The sequence below is a fragment of the Narcine bancroftii genome, chromosome 4 (genome assembly GCF_036971445.1).
Source record: "Narcine bancroftii isolate sNarBan1 chromosome 4, sNarBan1.hap1, whole genome shotgun sequence".
Classification (NCBI taxonomy): domain Eukaryota; kingdom Metazoa; phylum Chordata; class Chondrichthyes; order Torpediniformes; family Narcinidae; genus Narcine; species Narcine bancroftii.
In genome coordinates, this window is record NC_091472.1 from 14,532,078 (window position 1) to 14,549,938 (window position 17,861).

The following is a 17,861-nucleotide window of genomic DNA, read 5'->3' on the forward strand; positions in this document are numbered from 1 at the left end:
ATCCTCCTCTTGTGAGCTTGATCAGGAGTCACAGAGAGATCACACTGGATTACTTACAATCTCAAAGAAGAATGTTGCAAAGCCAGTCTTGATGGGGTGCTGGGCAAAAAGTGACAGGACCAATAAAACTACAAGGAAAATTAATTTAAGTAATGTGAAATTAATGAACTTTGTGTCAGCAAAATTACAAAATTATCAGTTTACACAAAAAATATTGCTCTCTTTAACAAGTAGATGAACTTTATTTTCAGTTAGTGTTTGTTGTCTGAACACCAACTGAAACAGAAAAAAAGTGGCTGCTGCAATAGCATTGTTGCAGACCCAGAGAGAGCAGGGAGCAGAGATACAGTGCTACTCTCCAGTGTTCTACCACCGACAGCTCTGCACTGACTGGGCACCAGACAATTTTTGCTGATACCAATTCTTTATCTGCCTTATGGCAGACTAAATGCAATTATATGTAATATTACATCTGTTTTATTACATTACAGTAAAATAATCTTGAATCTTGTATTTATTCAATTATCCCCTCACCTCAACACATTCACTTTTGAGGCAGAGAAGGATGGGGAAGGCCCTAAATGAATGCTTTGCTTCAGTATTCGCAAGAGAAAAAGACATTAGACAACTTGAATAGAGCAAGCTGAAGTGCTGGACCATGTTGAGATTAAGAGGAAGTTCTGGATCTAAGATGGATAAGTCCCTGGTCCCAGACGAGAAATACCCCAGGTTGCTATGGGACTGGAGGGAAGAGATTGCTGTGGTATTTGTGATGATCTTTGTATCCTCTTTGGCCACAAGGGAGGTGCTGGCAGATTGGAGAATGGCAAATGTGGTCCATTTGTTTAAAAAATAGGGAGTATCTTGGGAATTATAGACCAGTAAGTCTAATGTCAGTGGTGAGTAAACTATTGGGGAGGATTCTTGACAGGATTGAAGAGCATTTAAAGAACTACAGTCTTTTCAGGGTTAGTCAGCATGGCTTTGGGAAGGTGAGGTCATGCCTTACTAATCTAATTAAATTTCTTGATGAAGTAACAAAATGAATTGATGAAGGAAGGGTGGTAGATATGGTAGATATGAATTTTAGAAAGGCATTTGACAAGATTCCTCACAATGGATGGAAGATATTCTACTTGGAGGTCAGTGACTAGTGGAGTTCCGCAGGGATCTGTTCTAGAATCCCTGCTCTTTGTGAATTTTATAAATGACCTAGAAATAGAGAGATGGGTCAGTAAGTTTGAGAATGATATAAAGGTTGGAGGTGTTGTGGATTGTGTAGAAGACTGTTGTAGATTACAGATAGGATGCAGAGTTGGGTGGAAAAGTGGCAGATGTTGTTTAATCCAGATAAGTGTGAAGTGATGCATTTTAGTAGGTCATACTTAAGACAGTGGACATGGTTAATGGTAGGATACTTAGTGTAGAAGAACAAAGGGAACTTGGAGTCCAAATCAATAAATCTCTTAGCGTCGCTGTGCAGGTTGATAGGTCAGTTAAGAAGGTCTGTTGTATTATAGAATTAACACTACTTCTTTTTCTGCACATTATTGTTTGCTACAATTTAAAGTGGTCCACAGAGCACATATGTCCAAAGTTAAACTGTCCTGTTTTTATTTAAATATGAATCCTTTACGTGACAAATGTAAAACAGGTGATGTCTCTTTAGTTCATATGTTCTGGGCCTACCCTAGCTTAGAAACATTTTGGAAGTATGTTTTTCAAACACTATGGGCAATTAAAATTAGAACCTTGGCCCTTTAATTGTTTTATTTTGATTATCTCAACATGATGATATATTACTCACTTCCATTCAAAGCTAGACTTGCAATTTTGATAAAATGGAAAGATAATACCCACATATACATGCACTGTGGCTAAACAATATTATGTCATGTTACGAGCCCAAAGGACCCCAAAACCAAGCAGCAATAGACATTCACCAAGACAAGGAGTTACTTAAACAAAAGTTGTTTTTAATTATCTTTACACATGAAAACAGAATCACACTTTAACTTATCGCTATTAACTTAACTAACCTTAACCTCCTAATTCTAAGCACACATGTATGCAATGTGTGTGTAAATTTAACAAAAGCTCTTTGGTTCACAGTTCAATTTCAATTCTTTCAAGTTTTCTGGTTGCAGGCAGTTCTTACACTGAGCACATAATTTAACATGTATAAAGTTCACCAGGCTTTGGTGCTCGAAAGGTAAATGTTTACCGCTCAGGAAGGTTCTTTGGAGGTTTGCAGAGAGATATTTGTTGTTCCAGGATGTCCACAACTGAGGTACCACCACTAGTCACCTCAATGTGTCGCTGCTGAAATTTTCCCCTTCAGGGTTCTCCAGATGGTAACCTCCTTTTTTCAGGCTATCACAGAGATCCTTTCGGTTTCGCTTATTGCAAGAGAAATATTAGTCAGATAGGACTTTCACCCATCCCCCACTCTTGAACTTTCTGTTTCTAATCAGCTTCTCCTGGCTTAGACTGTTCAGCTGCTTTCACACACACACTGGCTGAGAGAGCTAGTTGAGCTTGTCCTCTCTCTCTCTCTCTCTCTCTCTCTCTCTCTCTCTCTCTCTTCCAACTCCCAGAAAGTCCATGTTACTCTCTCACTTGCAAAACCCCCACCTTCTTCAGCAAACCACAGGAGTTCTCCTTTTGGTCAAGCTGTTGTCTTAGGTAAACAAGACCCTGATGTGACCTTTCTGTGAGCACTCTGTAGGTTCTTGCAAACAGCCAGTTTGTCTCCTCCAAGACAACGGTCTATTCATTTCATGATGTCATTTCAATTAGCACCTACTTGTGAAATGTGCATATCTTTCTCCAAAGTTTCTGCAATGTTACTGAATATGAATTCTTAGTATTTCAAATAAGATCTGTATTAAAATGTGTGTATTTATGTAACCCACTCTAATCTTACCAAATTCCTCCCAATATTTATCCATTACACTTGCTTAAATCTAGAAAAAATATTAGATATGCTATCAAGGATTCACATATTAAATTCCAAATAATATGGGCCTCTTTTTTTGACTACTATCATCATCTTAAAATTTAGTGTTGTCCTGGAATCTTGGTGCTGTGCTGTCTCTCTCCAAGAAGGTGTTATTTGATTCATATATGTCGATTTTTAACCTTGCTTAGAGGAAGGTTTTGAAATTTATTTTTTTTCCTGTTATGTTTTATTTCATTATTAAGAACGTGCTCTGGATTTCTTAATTATGATCGTATTGTAATCTTTATTTTCTAACACATTGTATAATTGTGCCATTCAATTGTTTATTCCTGTACTTTAATTCCCAATAAAAATATTTTAAAAAGAAAAGGTCTATGGGATGGTGGGCTTCATTAATTGGGGGATTGAGTTCAGGAGTCGTGAGGCAATATGGCAGCTCTATAAATCTCTGGTGAGTCTACACTTAGAATATTGTGTTCAGTTCTGGTCAGCTCATTATTGGAAGGATGTGGAAGCTATGGAGAGGGGGCAGAGATATTTACCAGGATGTTGCCTGGATTGGAAAATGTGTCCTTATGAGGCGAAGTCATCAGAGCTTAGGTTTTTTTCTTTGGAGCAAAGAAGGATGAGAGGTGACTTAATGGAGGTCTACCAGATTATGAGAGACATCGATAAGGTAGACAGTTAGCACCTTTTCCTGGGGCAGAGGTAGCAAACACCAGAGGACAGGGGCAGCACAGTTGGCATAGTAGTTTGCACAACATCTTTACAGCGCCAGTGATCAGTACTGAGGTTCAAATCACACACTGTCTGTAAGGAGTTGTACATTTCCCCCGCTCCTGCATGGGTTTTACCTGAGAGCTCTGATCTCCTCCCGGCATTCAAAACATATTGGGGGGTGTAGTTAATTGGGTGGCAATGACCTCTGGGGCAAAAGGACCTGGTAGCAGGCTGTGTGTCTGAATTAAATTAAAAATTAAAATCTGTACAAAGTGAAGGTGGGAAAGTTTAGGGGAGACACAAGGGTTAAGTTTTTTTTTAAATACAGATTTGTGGGTACTGGGAATGCATTACCAGGGATGGAATGGAAGCTGGAACAATAGAGGCATTTAAGAGACTGAGGGCTATGAGGTAGTGAGGGTTCAGTAATTTTTGGTTAGTATATCTGGGTCTGCACAACATCATGGGGTGAAGGGCCTGTACTGTGCTGTTATGTTCGAAATACTTTGTCCTGCAATACAAATCTCCAATGAGTGAATAATTTCTCCATAAAGCTATGTCCAAGTCAAGGTTGTTTAAAATTTAAATTTGGACATACAGCACAGTAATAGGGCCATTTTGGCCCACGAGCCTGTGCCGTTTAATTACACCCAATTGACCTACAACCCCCAATATATTTTGAATGGTGGGAGGAAACGTGGAGGAAACCCATAGACACTGGGAGAACATTCAAACTCCTAACAGACAGCATGGGGTTCTAACCTAAGTCCCAATAGCTGGCACTGTAACAGCATTGTGCTAACCACTACGTTGTGTATAACTTTACAATTTTTCAATGCATCCTGCCCCGCTGAAAAAAACTGTTAGGAAGAGACAATTTGACAAGCCTAATCTCCTGTGCAAAAAAATCATTTCTGACTTCAACATTGTCCTCTTATTCTTAATTGCTTTCATAACCTGAAATCTGTCAATTGACCTCCATAGCATTCCAATAAAAAGAATTCAAAACTTTTCCTCCCACCGAGTGAAGAAATTTTCCCTAAGTTTGATACAAAATGGTCCCTGGTTCTGGACTCTGAAATGCCTGCAGGGAAACATTTTCCTTGTATCTACCCTGTCCAGCCATGTAAAAATTTGGCACATACCAGTGAGGTTACCTCTTCTCCTCCAGAATCACACAGCATCGAAACTTAATCGACTCAATCAGATGATTGGCCCACCATCTCAGAAAGCAGTCAGATGGATATTTGCTCCTTTCTTTCTATAACATTGGCCTTTCTACTTCCCTGCTATATCAGCTTTCAGCGCTTGTGTACACTGACACCTAGATTCCTTTCAACATCAACATTTCCCAATCCTCTGGACACCACAAGACCTACTGAGCTCCTCCAGAAATTTTAAGTTTTTACATCAATCATAGCAAATGCAGACTTTCATGTTCCACTCAATTCGGTTACTCCACTGTGAAATCTCTTTGAGGCATGCCTACCCTGAAGACCTCCTTTCTTCAACAGGAGTTCTGTGAGACTCTCTCTCACTGCTACATTTCTGCATTCCCTGATGTTCTCAATTCTACAGCCTGTTGGCCTATGACCCAACCTTTTTAGTCAGATGACTGCCTGCATTTTGCTCATGCCTTGACTATATCTTTACTTCCTATGGACGCTGAAAGACCTGCTCACTTTCTCCAGCACTTTTGAGTTTTTACAACATTCATCATTTTGGAAATACCAGCATTCCTGGGGTTTTTTTTTCCTGTCTTACCAAGTGAATCCATTTTTCTCTATCTGCCATGTTGTTGGCCATCCATTGCTGATGAAGAAGGTACAGAATAGTTTAGGTCGATGTACAATGGAGAGAGTGTATAGAGAGATTTTGGGTTATCATATTTATTAGCGAGATTTTGAACAGCATGATTGTTGCTCAGTGGAGGATTTCTCTCGTAGGAAACATAGAAGGAGGGGGCATTGTTTCAGAAATAAAGGGTCACCTTTTTATGGTTGGAATGAGAAAGGTTTTCTACTTACAGAGAGTCATAAAATATTGGAATTCTCTACCCCAGAAAGAGTGAACGCTGAACCACTGAATATATTCAAGACTGAAGTGAACAAGAGTTTTGTTCTTCAGAAATGTTATGCAGAACAGATATTAAAGTGGAGAAAAGGTCAAGAATAAATCAGTACTGATATTTTTTCTTTGGCTTGGCTTCGCGGACGAAGATTTATGGAGGGGGTAAATGTCCACGTCAGCTGCAGGCTCGTTTGTGGCTGACAAGTCCGATGCGGGACAGGCAGACACGGTTGCAACAGTTGCAGGGGAAAATTGGTTGGTTGGGGTTGGGTGTTGGGATTTTCCTCCTTTGTCTTTTGTCAGTGAGGTGGGCTCTGCGGTCTTCTTCAAAGGAGGTTGCTGCCCGCCGAATTGTTAGATGCCAAGATGTACGGTTTGAGGCGATATCAGCCCACTGGCGGTGGTCAATGTGGCAGGCACCAAGAGATTTCTTTAGGCAGTCCTTGTACCTCTTCTTTGGTGCACCTCTGTCACGGTGGCCAGTGGCGAGCTCGCCATATAACACGATCTTGGGAAGGCGATGGTCCTCCATTCTGGAGACGTGACCCACCCAGCGCAGCTGGATCTTCAGCAGCATGGACTCGATACTGTCGTCCTCTGCCATCTAGAGTACTTCGATGTTAGGGATGAAGGCGCTCCAATGAATGTTGAGGATGGAGCGGAGACAATGCTGGTGGAAGCGTTCTAGGAGCCGTAGGTGATGCCGGTAGAGGACCCATGATTCGGAGCCGAACAGGAGTGTGGGTATGACAACGGCTCTGTATACGCTTATCTTTGTGAGGTTTTTCAGTTGGTTGTTTTTCCAGACTCTTTTGTGTAGTCTTCCAAAGGTGCTATTTGCCTTGGCGAGTCTGTTGTCTATCTCGTTGTCGATCCTTGCATCTGATGAAATGGTGCAGCCGAGATAGGTAAACTGGTTGACCGTTTTGAGTTTTGTGTGCCCGATGGAGATGTGGGGGGGCTGGTAGTCAAGGTGGTGAGCTGGCTGATGGAGGACCTTAGTTTTCTTCAGGCTGACTTCCAGGCCAAACATTTTGGCAGTTTCCGCAAAACAGGATGTCAAGCGCTGAAGAGCTGGCTCTGAATGGGCAACTAAAGCGGCATCGTCTGCAAAGAGTAGTTCACGGACAAGTTTCTCTTGTGTCTTGGTGTGAGCTTGCAGGCGCCTCAGATTGAAGAGACTGCCATCCGTGCGGTACCGGATGTAAACAGTGTCTTCATTGTTGGGGTCTTTCATGGCTTGGTTCAGCATCATGCTGAAGAAGATTGAAAAGAGGGTTGGTGCGAGAACACAGCCTTGCTTCACGCCATTGTTAATGGAGAAGGGTTCAGAGAGCTCATCGACCTTGGTGAAATGGGTTCAATGGACCACCGAGTTTGCTTCCACACCCATTTCATATTCCTCTGTAATATTAATGATGATATTTGAGTTGGACAGTCAGCAATTCTAAAAAACTCATTGATCATCAATTCTCCATACTGAGCTAAATGAGAGTCCTCTGCTCAATTTATAGTGGGAATGTGGCAAAAGGTCCAAGGGCTTTCAGAATGATTGAACCAACATATTGGAGAAACTCAGCAAGTAACTCATAGGAAATAAAGGGCAACCAGTGCCTCAGGGCTGGGATACTGTGTGACCTGCTTAGTTTTACCAGCATGTTTGGGTATTACACTCAACCCCAGCATCCGCAGACTTTCTTGTTTAACCCCATTCAGCCTGATTGAGATGTTTTCAGATTTGACTGAGACAAGGCAGAGCTGCATGAGTGAAACATTATACAGTGAATTAGTAACCGACCTCAGAGCACAAAAAAAATGGTAACAATTAAATTTCTAAATACTGTTACTAATTATAACGGAAAATATTTTTCAGTTTTTCAAGATATTAATTTTTGGTCAGATATGCTTTGTAACATTTGAAATCTTCTCAATATAATTAAAATCCAATTATTTTTATTTTCAAAAATGCACAACAAGAACACATAAACAACATTTTGGGGGCTCCTAAATGTTGTGGGGTAACTGTTGATGGGGAGGGGGGGTACATGGAAGCAGCGGAGGTTGAGGTTCATTCCATTTTACAGCATGTTAAACAAGAATTTAAAGTCATGTAAGAAAATTACAGGCACAAAATAAATGCCTGTGGTCAGTGTGCTGTACAGCGGATAAAAGAAAAACCACACAGAAGCTGTGAGTGAGTTGAACCAACCAACTGACTTTACTGGAACTCTCCAAGAACTTATCAGCAAGACCCTCATGATCCTTTGCGGCTCCCCCCATCTGGGACCATTGTGATGTCAGCCCAGCGCGAGCCTGCACCGCTGTGATCCGGTTCACTTGCAGAGCAGTGCAGCCCGGTCCATGACCACCCCCCCCCCCCCACAAACAAAGAACTGGTGTACAGAGCTGCCGAGTCCGCAGTTCATAAATAGTTCATAACATTTGGGAGGGCGGCCTCTCCTTGGTGGGGCTAGAACAGTTTCTGGTTGGTCAAAGTCAAGGTATGCCAGTTTGAGGAGGTTGGTAGTGAATGTTTCCCGCCTACTTCCAATGTCCAAAAGGCACGTTGTCCCATTGTGTTGTAACACCTTGTATGGACCCTCGTATGGACGCTGAGGGGGCATCCAGTGTGCGCCTCTCCTTATGAAGGCAGTCTTCGAGATCCTTTGGGATGTAGGATGGAGCTGGTCCGTGGAGTGAGGTTGGGATGGGGCCAGGGTGCCCACCTTCTCGTGAAGTTACATTAGTGTTTCCTCCTGGCCGCAAAGCGCTGGTACAAACTCTCCTGGAACTGTCAGCAGGGCCCCATGGACAAGCTCAAATCCTCCTTCAGTGCTGTGTGGATGCCAAAGAGCACCCAAGGCAGGTCATCCACCCAATCCGGGCCTCAGAGCCACACCATGAGGACTGCCTTCAAATGTCGATGTAACTTTCCACCAGGCTGTTAGACTGTGGGTGGTAGGCCACGGTGTGGTGTAACTGGGTCCAGAGGAGCTGTGCCAGCACAGCCCATAGGCCGGATGTGAACTGTGCCCCCCCTTCGACGTGATGTTGGAAGGAAGGCTGAAATGGGCTATCCAGTTGGCAATGAGGCCATGGGGCAGGATGATGTGGAAGGAGCAGGACAGCTTCCGGCCATCTAGTGATCCTGTCCACCATCATGAACAGGTACGCGGTGCCTCTGAAAACCAGCAGCGGCCTGACAACATCCATATTGTTGTAGTCAAATCGTCTGCATTGGCAAGAAAGGCTGAAGAGGGGCTTCTGCACCCTGGATGTCTGACAGTGCAGGCAAGTTCTGGCCCAGTTTATGCAGGTCACGCTACATAAATCTACCTGTGACCAATTGAGTTGGCGCCTGGATGTAGCACATCAAAAACATGACGCCTCCACACGATGGGAATGATGTGCTGAGGTTGACCAGTGGACATGTCACAGACAGGAGTGACTTTGGATGGCCCAAAAAGCACATCTTCCAGCTGTAGCCCTGAGACTGCAGCTTGGTAGGTTGGTATCTGGCCATCCTGCCACTGGGCCGCTGCGAACACTGTATAGTCAATTTAGAGGGACAGGGAATGCATAGACAGGACAGACGTATGGGATAGCGTCAGCCACGAGGTTGTTCTTTCTGGAAATGTGCTTGATAGCCGTCGTGTACTCTGTGATACAAGACGTGACATTTCTGCCTTGCCAACCACAAGTCCAACACCTTGGCCAAGGCAAACGTGGGGGGGGGGGGGGTTTGTGATTGGTGAAGACTGTGAAATCTCATCCTTTGAGGAAATAATGGAATGGTGTATGTTGAGGTAAATGGCTTATAATTCCCTGTCAAATGCACTATAATTCTTCCAGAAGAAAGCAAGTGGTCGCCAATATCCATCAATCAGCTGCTCCAGGACGCCACCGAAGGCAGTGTTGGATGCATTGACCGTGAAGGATATGGGCACATCAACGAGCGGATGAAAAAGGGTAGCGTTGGCCAGAACGTCTTTGGCCTGGTTGAAAGTTGCCGTAGACTCCACGTCCCAGCTGAGTTATTTGGTCTGATCGGACTGCAACTCGAAAAGAGGTCACATAATCCTGGCAGCTGAGGGCAGTAAGTTGACCATCCCAAAGAACTTCTGCAAACCTTTGACCGTAGTTGGTTTGGCAAACTTATGAATGGCCTCAACATTTGAAGGAAGAGGGACCGCCCCGTGTCAATCGATGCAGTGCCTAAGGAAATTGATGGCCATAAGGTCGAACTGACATTTTATTGGGTTGATGGCTAGGCCATAGTCACTCAGTCACTGGCAGAGAAGCTGCAGGTGTGTTAGGTGCTCCTGTCCCAAACAACTGATGATGAGGATGTTGTCTAGGTAGATAAAACAAAATCCAGGCTACGCTCCACTGTGTCCATGAGTCTCTGGAAAGTCTGCACTGCATTTTTGAGGTCAAATGGCATACAAAAGAACTCAAAAAGACCGAATGGAGTAATGAGAATTATTTTGGGGACGTCGTTGGGGTGCACAGGGATCTGGTGGTACCCCCAGACCAGGGTAATTTTTGAGAAGATCCTCGCTCCATGTAGATTGGCTGTGAAGCCCTGGGTGTGGGGGATTGGGTACCAGTTAGCTGTTCTGGCATTATTGAGCCAGCGGTAGTCCCCACTAGGTTCTCTGTCCCCCAGAAGACTTCAGCACCATATGTAGTGGAGAGGCCCATGGGCTATTCAAGTGCCGAACTATCTCCATGTCCTCCATCCTACTGAATTCCTCCCTTGGCGAGCCGCAGCTTGTTAGGAGGAAGCCTGTATGCCCGGGCGTGTTCATCATGGGGTCCAAAATCCCATTTTGGACCGTTGGGGTTACCAGTGGGGTCATGTGAATGTAGCAAACAAAAGGTCATGTGAATGTAGCAAACAAAAGAAAAACCACACAGAACCTGGTGAGTTGAACTAACCAAATGACTTTACTGGATCCTGACTCTTCCATGACCCCCATGATCCTTTCCGGCAACCCCCCATAGGGACCATTGTGCCATCAGCCCAGTGCAAGCCTGCTCTTCCATGACCTGGTTCACTTGCAGCCCGCTACATACCCATCATTTTCAGATACACAAATATGCAACACCAATGCTCAATACCATCTTGTTCCTTGTATTCAGTCATTCTACCATAATTGTGGACAACGAATAATGTACTCAAATTCAACTTGGCATAAGCATGATTCAAACTTAAGGAGTTGAAAACAAACCCAAAGCAGCCAAGATAAAACTATTTTGAGCTTTCACCTAGCTTGGTTTCAAATCCTACAAATTAGTTTGTCTAACAAGATCCTGTCAGAATGTTTGTTAGTTATGTCTATGTAATTATTTTTATATATTTTACACTTGAGGGAATGAAAGATGTAATTAACAAAACTGGCACGAGTGTGTGATGGATTGAGAAATCCAAAACTATGTAATGGCTCTTATCTGCATAATGATGAGTGGAATCGAGAAGCACATTTCGCTTTTTCCAGAATTATACTGCTGAAAACGATCCAATCTGAAGATGGAAAAGGAGGAGCAACATGGTAGCAGGAAGATGAACATGTTTTCTTCACACAGAAATAACAAACCTCCAACATATAGGCATTCAATTTAATTTGGAAAGTAGTTGAAACTCAGAGGAATTTCCCCATAATAAAGAGCGGCTTTGGATCTTATTCAGAAAGTTGACCAAATGAGAATGAAAGTACATAAAAAACAAAGAAAGAATCAGACCAAATTGGAAACAGACCTTGTGTACTTGGCCCAGTCTTATAACCAAGTCCGTTTTACTAAAATTAACTTTTCTTTTTTGTTTGTTTGAAGATATTCTACTTCAGTGGTTTCTACTTATGTAAATGAAGTACTTTTGCTTTCATAGCAATAAAGGGTCAAAGGAATTTTACCACTCTATTCATTTAAAAATCTGCAACAATAAAATACTACTTTGTTTGCATGACAAGGATTAAAGGTGGAATCTGATCCAATCAAATAACCGCTGTGAAGCCAGGGAAACATCTAGCAGAAGTCACGAAAATGGAAGCAGGTGAAAAGAAAAAAAACAGTCGACGAAAGTAGATGCAGACGCTTATCAAACTCAAAGAGAAACCATAGGACGTTGCTGCCTGCCCAGTCTCATCTAACCACACCATTATCAGAGATCTAAACTATATCTGAAGGAATAAATTAAATGCATTCATTATTTTTGCAAGTAAGTCTTCCTGCCAAATCATCTGCACTCTTTCTGCAGTGGTGTGACATGACCTACTCAACTGCTGGCTCCCCCTTTCTCAACTTTACCTGGTCTTTGACTTGATCAAATACACTAACTACTTCTCCTCTCAGTGTTAATAATCCGCTCTTACCTATCTATTCATGGCAAAAGAATCTCCTGCAATGCCTTTTTCTCCAACACCTAACATTAAAGTCCATGAAGTATTCGAGTCTGACACTCTTTTCTTTATCATCTTCAAGACATCACAACCACGGACATATGTTCAACATTCAAATCCACTGACAATCATGGCTCTACTCTCCATTATCTATCTGATCCTTTCCAATGAACAAGAAAAATACTGGAAATGCTCAATGAGTCAGACATAATTATGGAGAGCATGAACAGTCACCAAAACCATGAAAGAGATTAAACAAAATTGAAGTTGCATGGAAAGAAAGACAGAAGCATCCCATGGTTTGGTTTAAGTTTATGGTCGCATTATACTAGATACAATGAGGATTCATCACATCTTGTAATATGGGACATACAAGTAAAGGTGCATGGCAGCCGAGATTGAATGTCTGTGACGATTGTACTAGTTTAATGAAAGAGGCAAAGGGTGATGAAAGGTCATCAACTTGAAATGTTAATTATTTTTCACTTTTTGTTGATGCTGTCTAAACCTGCCTTTTACCACCTTCTGCAATATTTTGCTTTTAAACTGAAAGCATTAACTCTTTCTCTTCACACAAATGATATCCAGACAGCTAAGTACTTCCAGCATTTATTTTCAGGCACTCTGCACTGAAGACACCGATTACATTGCAGGGATTATAAAAGTGAGGATGACTTTATCTAGAATTTTGGAGTAACAAAATAAATCAGTCCTATTACCTTGAAAAAGAGTTCGGGCCTGAAGTGTTGCTAATATATTTTTACCTCTTATAGAGGCTATGTGAGTGGCTGAGTTCCTCCAGCATTTCTGTGTGTTTTTATCAGTCCCTAATAACCCTGGGATACAGACCACTGGCCTGAGTTCTGCTGAGCACAGTGGTTTAGTGCAACTCAGTTACAGTGACAGCGATCAGGTGCAGGGTTCAAATCCCGCTCTGTCTGTACGTTCTCCCAGTGTCTGTGCGAGTTTCCCCAGAGTCTCCAGTTTCCTCCCACCATTCAAAATGTTCCGGGATTGTAGATTTATTGGGTGTAATTGGGTGGCACAGGATTGTGAGCCAAAAGGGCCTGTTACCATGCTGTGTGTCTAAACTTAAAATTTAAAATGAACAAAGCTAGTTCACAGGGAAATCTGGACATGGCTAGGAAAGGGCTAGCAGCTCTACAGGACAGCTTTGAGACCCTGGACTGGAGTTGTTTCAGGGAAGCGACCACCTATAATGGTCACGTAAATATTGAGGAATACACAAGCTCAGTGTCTGACTACATCAGCAAGTGCATTGAGGATGTCATGAAGATCAAATGCTACCCAAACAGGGCTAACCAGAAACCATCGATGGATGCAGAGATGTGGGTACTTTTCAGAGCTCGTGTTGCTGTGTTCAGGAGGGCTGCACCCTCCCATGCAATCCGGAAAGCAAAGTGTGGGTACACGCTGAAGATCCAAAGACAGCTGAACCACCTCAGTGACATGAGACACATGTGGCAAGGGATCAAACTTATTACAGACCATAAGACAACCTTGCAAATCAAAGACAATGACATCTCCCTTCCGGACAGACTGAACATCTTCTGTGCATGGTTTGAGGAGAATAACAGGCTGATGCCGAAGGAAGCTCCATGTTCCCTGATGAATGGCCACCTCACCTTACTGAGGTGAGGAGAACCCAACCCAAGGTGAACCCATACAAGGCAGCAGGACCAAACAACATGCCAGGTCAGGTACTGAAGGACTGCACAGACCAACTGATGGAGATCCTAACGGACATCTTCAACACCTCACTGCAGCACTCCATCATTCCTGCAAATTTCAAGACATCCACCATGCTGGGTGGCTGAGCAGACATGCTTCTCAGAGTGCTCCAATAAAAGTTACCAAAAAACTACCAAAAAGTGGTTTTGATAGTTTTTTTTTTACTGAAAAATGTGTGGATATATCTTCTGAAGAAAACTGTCGAAGGATGACTGGAAGATTGCACGTAAAAAAAAATTCAAAATCAACGATGGATGAAGCTCTGGCTTTGCCATCGCTCCAATGGATAGCGTGGATGGAGATGTCTCTTCTTCCCAACGAACGCTAGATCTGGAAACTCTGTTGCAAGAATTCAAAGTCTGGGACAACATTTCACAAATGTGGAGATTGATATTAAAGAACTTACCACTTCAGTGAAAGAGGTGGGTGAAGCCATTAGTGATTTAACTGAAAAAGATCTTGGCAAACATGACAAACAAATTGAAGAATTGCGAAAGCAACCTGAAAAATAGGTTACAGATAATCATCTTCTTCTGGACAGACTGGATCACATGGAGAACTTCAGCCGGAGGAACAATGTGAGAATAGTCAGCCTGAGAGAAGGTGCAGAAGTCAGAGATGCTGAGAAATTCTTAGAGATCTGGATCCCTCAGGTCCTTCACACTGAAGAACTTCGGCGAACGAGTCCACATTGAACGTGCTCAACGAACGTTTGGACGGAGGAGAATGGGTGAAGCCTGCCCTCGACCAATTTTGGTGAGATTGCTGAGCTTCAAGGATAGAGATCCTGAGAGTTCCTTATGAAAATACATGGAATTCTTGTTCCCCAATAAAGTGGAACAATGCAGAGATCAGGTTTTTTCAGGACTTCAGCAACGTGGTAATTCTTAAGAGAGTTCGACGTGGTCAAGAAGTATCTCCATGAAATGAACTTTAAGTGCGTGATGTTGTACCCAGAGACGCTAAGAGTAGAAGCCTCTGAAGCTAACAGAAGATACTTCAAATCGAAAGAGGAGGTTGAAGAGTTTATTCGACAACTATAAAGAGGAGTAACAAAGGAAGATAGACACGAGAAAGTTTGACTGTGAAAAGCCTGGTGTAAATAAGATATTTTATGGACATAGTAAAGTTTTATTTTTTTGTGAAGGTTGTCTTAATTTTATTAAGAAATGTCAAAGTTTCTCGATTCTCGGGAAGCTCAGAGAGTGGAAAGAAGGCACTGAAGGTAACAGTAGAGTGCAACTCTGGTTTGGGGGGGTAATGGCATCAGCAGGGGAGTTTAGTTTCAAATATCAGTAATATTTGTATTAGTAATACAAATATCAAAGAAACAGGAAAGCAAATATAGGCGGTGATTGAATATAATGTGGCTAAAAAGGGAGGATTTTAGACAATTTATAAGACGGCAGATTGAATTTTTTTGTGAAGCAAATTTGGGATCGACATAAAATAGATTTTTTTAATTTGGGATACATTAAAGGCATACAAATCATTTAATTTACAAAAAAGATTAAAAGAGAATTTAATGTAGAAATAAATAAGATGGAGAAATAAATAGAAGAATTAGAAAAAGAATATCAGAGAACAGGGGAACAGGATAAATATAGAATAATGAAAAATAAAAAAATTCAATACAACACTTTGCAAGCTTAGACAGTCGCGAAGATAATATTAAATACAAAACAGAAATACTATGAATTAGGAGAAAGGGCACAAAGTACTGGCATGGCAAGTGTAGTCTGAAGAATCAGCAAGAGCTATAAATGCTATAGAGAAGGAAAATGATACAGTTACATATAATCAGAAAAAGATAAACAAAATATTTAAACAGTATAAAAATTTATACAAATCTGACTCACCGGGATACGAGGCTGAAATAAATAAATTCCTGGATGGTGTGGGACTCCCAAATTTAAGTGATGAGGACAGACAGGAATTAGATTTACATTTACTAGGGATGAAATTGAAAAAAAGCATTGGGAACTCTTCAGGCTAACAAAACTCCGGGCAAGGATGGATTGCCAGCTGAGTTTTATAAAGAATTCAAGATTTGCTAATGCGTTTATTCATGAATGTAATTGAGCGAGCGGCAGAAACTCAGACATTACTGGATTCCTTCTCAAAGACAAATAAAAGAATAGAGACTCTCTGAAAACAACTTCTTACTGACTGATATCCCTTTTAAATGCAGACTACCAAATAAAAACAAAAGCACTGATGAACAGACTGGGACAGTATTCATATAAATTAATAAATACAGATCAACTGGGATTTGTTAAGGGTAGACAAGCATCAAATAACCTGGCGTGATTATTTAACATTAATATATTTAGCTCATCAAGGAGGGCCCGAATATAGTAGTTTCAATAAATGTAGAAAAAAAATTCAATAGACTCGAATGGCCTTTTTTGTTTAAAACAATGGAGAAGTTAGGATTTATTAATTCATAATGGGAAATAGGATTTTAAATATATAGTCACAGAAAGGGATTTGCTACATTGTTGGATGAGATGCAGTTACTAAGGGAGTGAATTAGGGATATGGAGTTGCAGATTGATGACCTGCGGCTTGTAAGGGAGAGTGAGGAGTTAATCGACTCAACTTTCAGGGCGATAAATACTCCAGAACCCGTGTCAGGTAAGTGGGAAACCGTCAGGGGGGAAAGAAAAAAGCGAGAAAAATGGAGAGCACACCAGTGACTATCCCACTCAGCAACAGTTATGTTGTGTTGGATTCTGTTGAGGGAGATGACCGGACAGAAGATGGCCATGGGCACCAGGTCAATGGCAATGAGCCTGGCAGAGTGGTGCAAAAGAAAAGGAAAAGGAGAAATGCAGTAGTTATTGGGGACTCCATTGTCAGGGGTACAGACAGGAGGTTCTGTGAGCCAGATAAGTATACCCGCATGGTGTGCTGCCTTCCTGGTGCAAGGGTACAAGATATCACAAATTGGGTCCAAAATATTCTGAGAGGAGAGGGAGAGCAGCCTGATGTCTTGGTACATGTGGGTACAAACGACATTGTCAAGAAAAGGGAAGAGGTAATGAAAAGGGATTACAGTGAGCTGGGACGAAAGCTGAAAGACAGGAACGCTAGGGTGGTGATCTCAGGATTACTACCTGTTCCAAATGCAAGTGATGAAAAGAATGTAAGGATAAGGAAAATGAACGTGTGGCTGAGGTGCTGGTGTACAAGGCAAGGATTTGGCTTCTTGGATCATTGGGATCTCTTTTGGGGAAGGCATGATCTTTACAAGAGGGACGGGTTGCACCTAAATCCAAAAGGTGTCAACATTTTGGCAAGTATGCTTGGTACAGCAGTGGGGCAAGGTTTAAACTAATTTGGCAGGGGTATGGGAACCAGAGTGATAGGGAAAAGGGTAGGGAAGATAAAGTAATGGCCAGGAAAAGTAAAATAGGAAAAATAATGTTGGGAGGAGAAAGTAAAAAATCAGATGGTGCAGTGAGTTTTCGGGTCAACGATAGTCTTAAGAAAATTACAAAGAAAAATAGTGGGCAGAAAAATCAAAAGAAAAGGTTACAGAAGTCACTAAATATTAAAAGGACAAAGAGCATAAGGGCACTTTATCTGAATGCCCGCAGTATTAGAAATAAGGTTAGTGAACTTGAGGCGCAAATCGGTACCCATGCCTATGATTTGGTAGCCATCATGGAAACATGGCTACAAGGTGACCTTAAATTGGAATTAAACTTTCAAGGGTATCAGGTGGTGCAAAGAGATGGTAAGGGAGGTGGAGTTGCACTCTTAATCAAAGATGAGCTCCAGGCAGTAGTGAGGAATGATATAAGATCTAAAGAGCATAATGTTGAGTCCATTTGGGTAGAGATAAAGAATAACAAAGGGAAAAAAATTTGGTGGGTGTTATCTATCACCCACCAAATAACAATAGTTTAGTGGCACAGGAAATAAATAGAGAGATAAGTGAGGTAATAATG

At 42.0% G+C, this 17,861-nt stretch overlaps 1 protein-coding gene across 1 annotated transcript in view; it reads right to left on the minus strand.

Moving 5' to 3' along the window:
- The window catches only part of wdr27 (WD repeat domain 27), a 671,431-nt gene that overhangs the window by 518,760 nt on the left and 134,810 nt on the right, over nucleotides 1–17,861 (minus strand). The gene's annotated exons all lie outside the window — the stretch shown is intronic.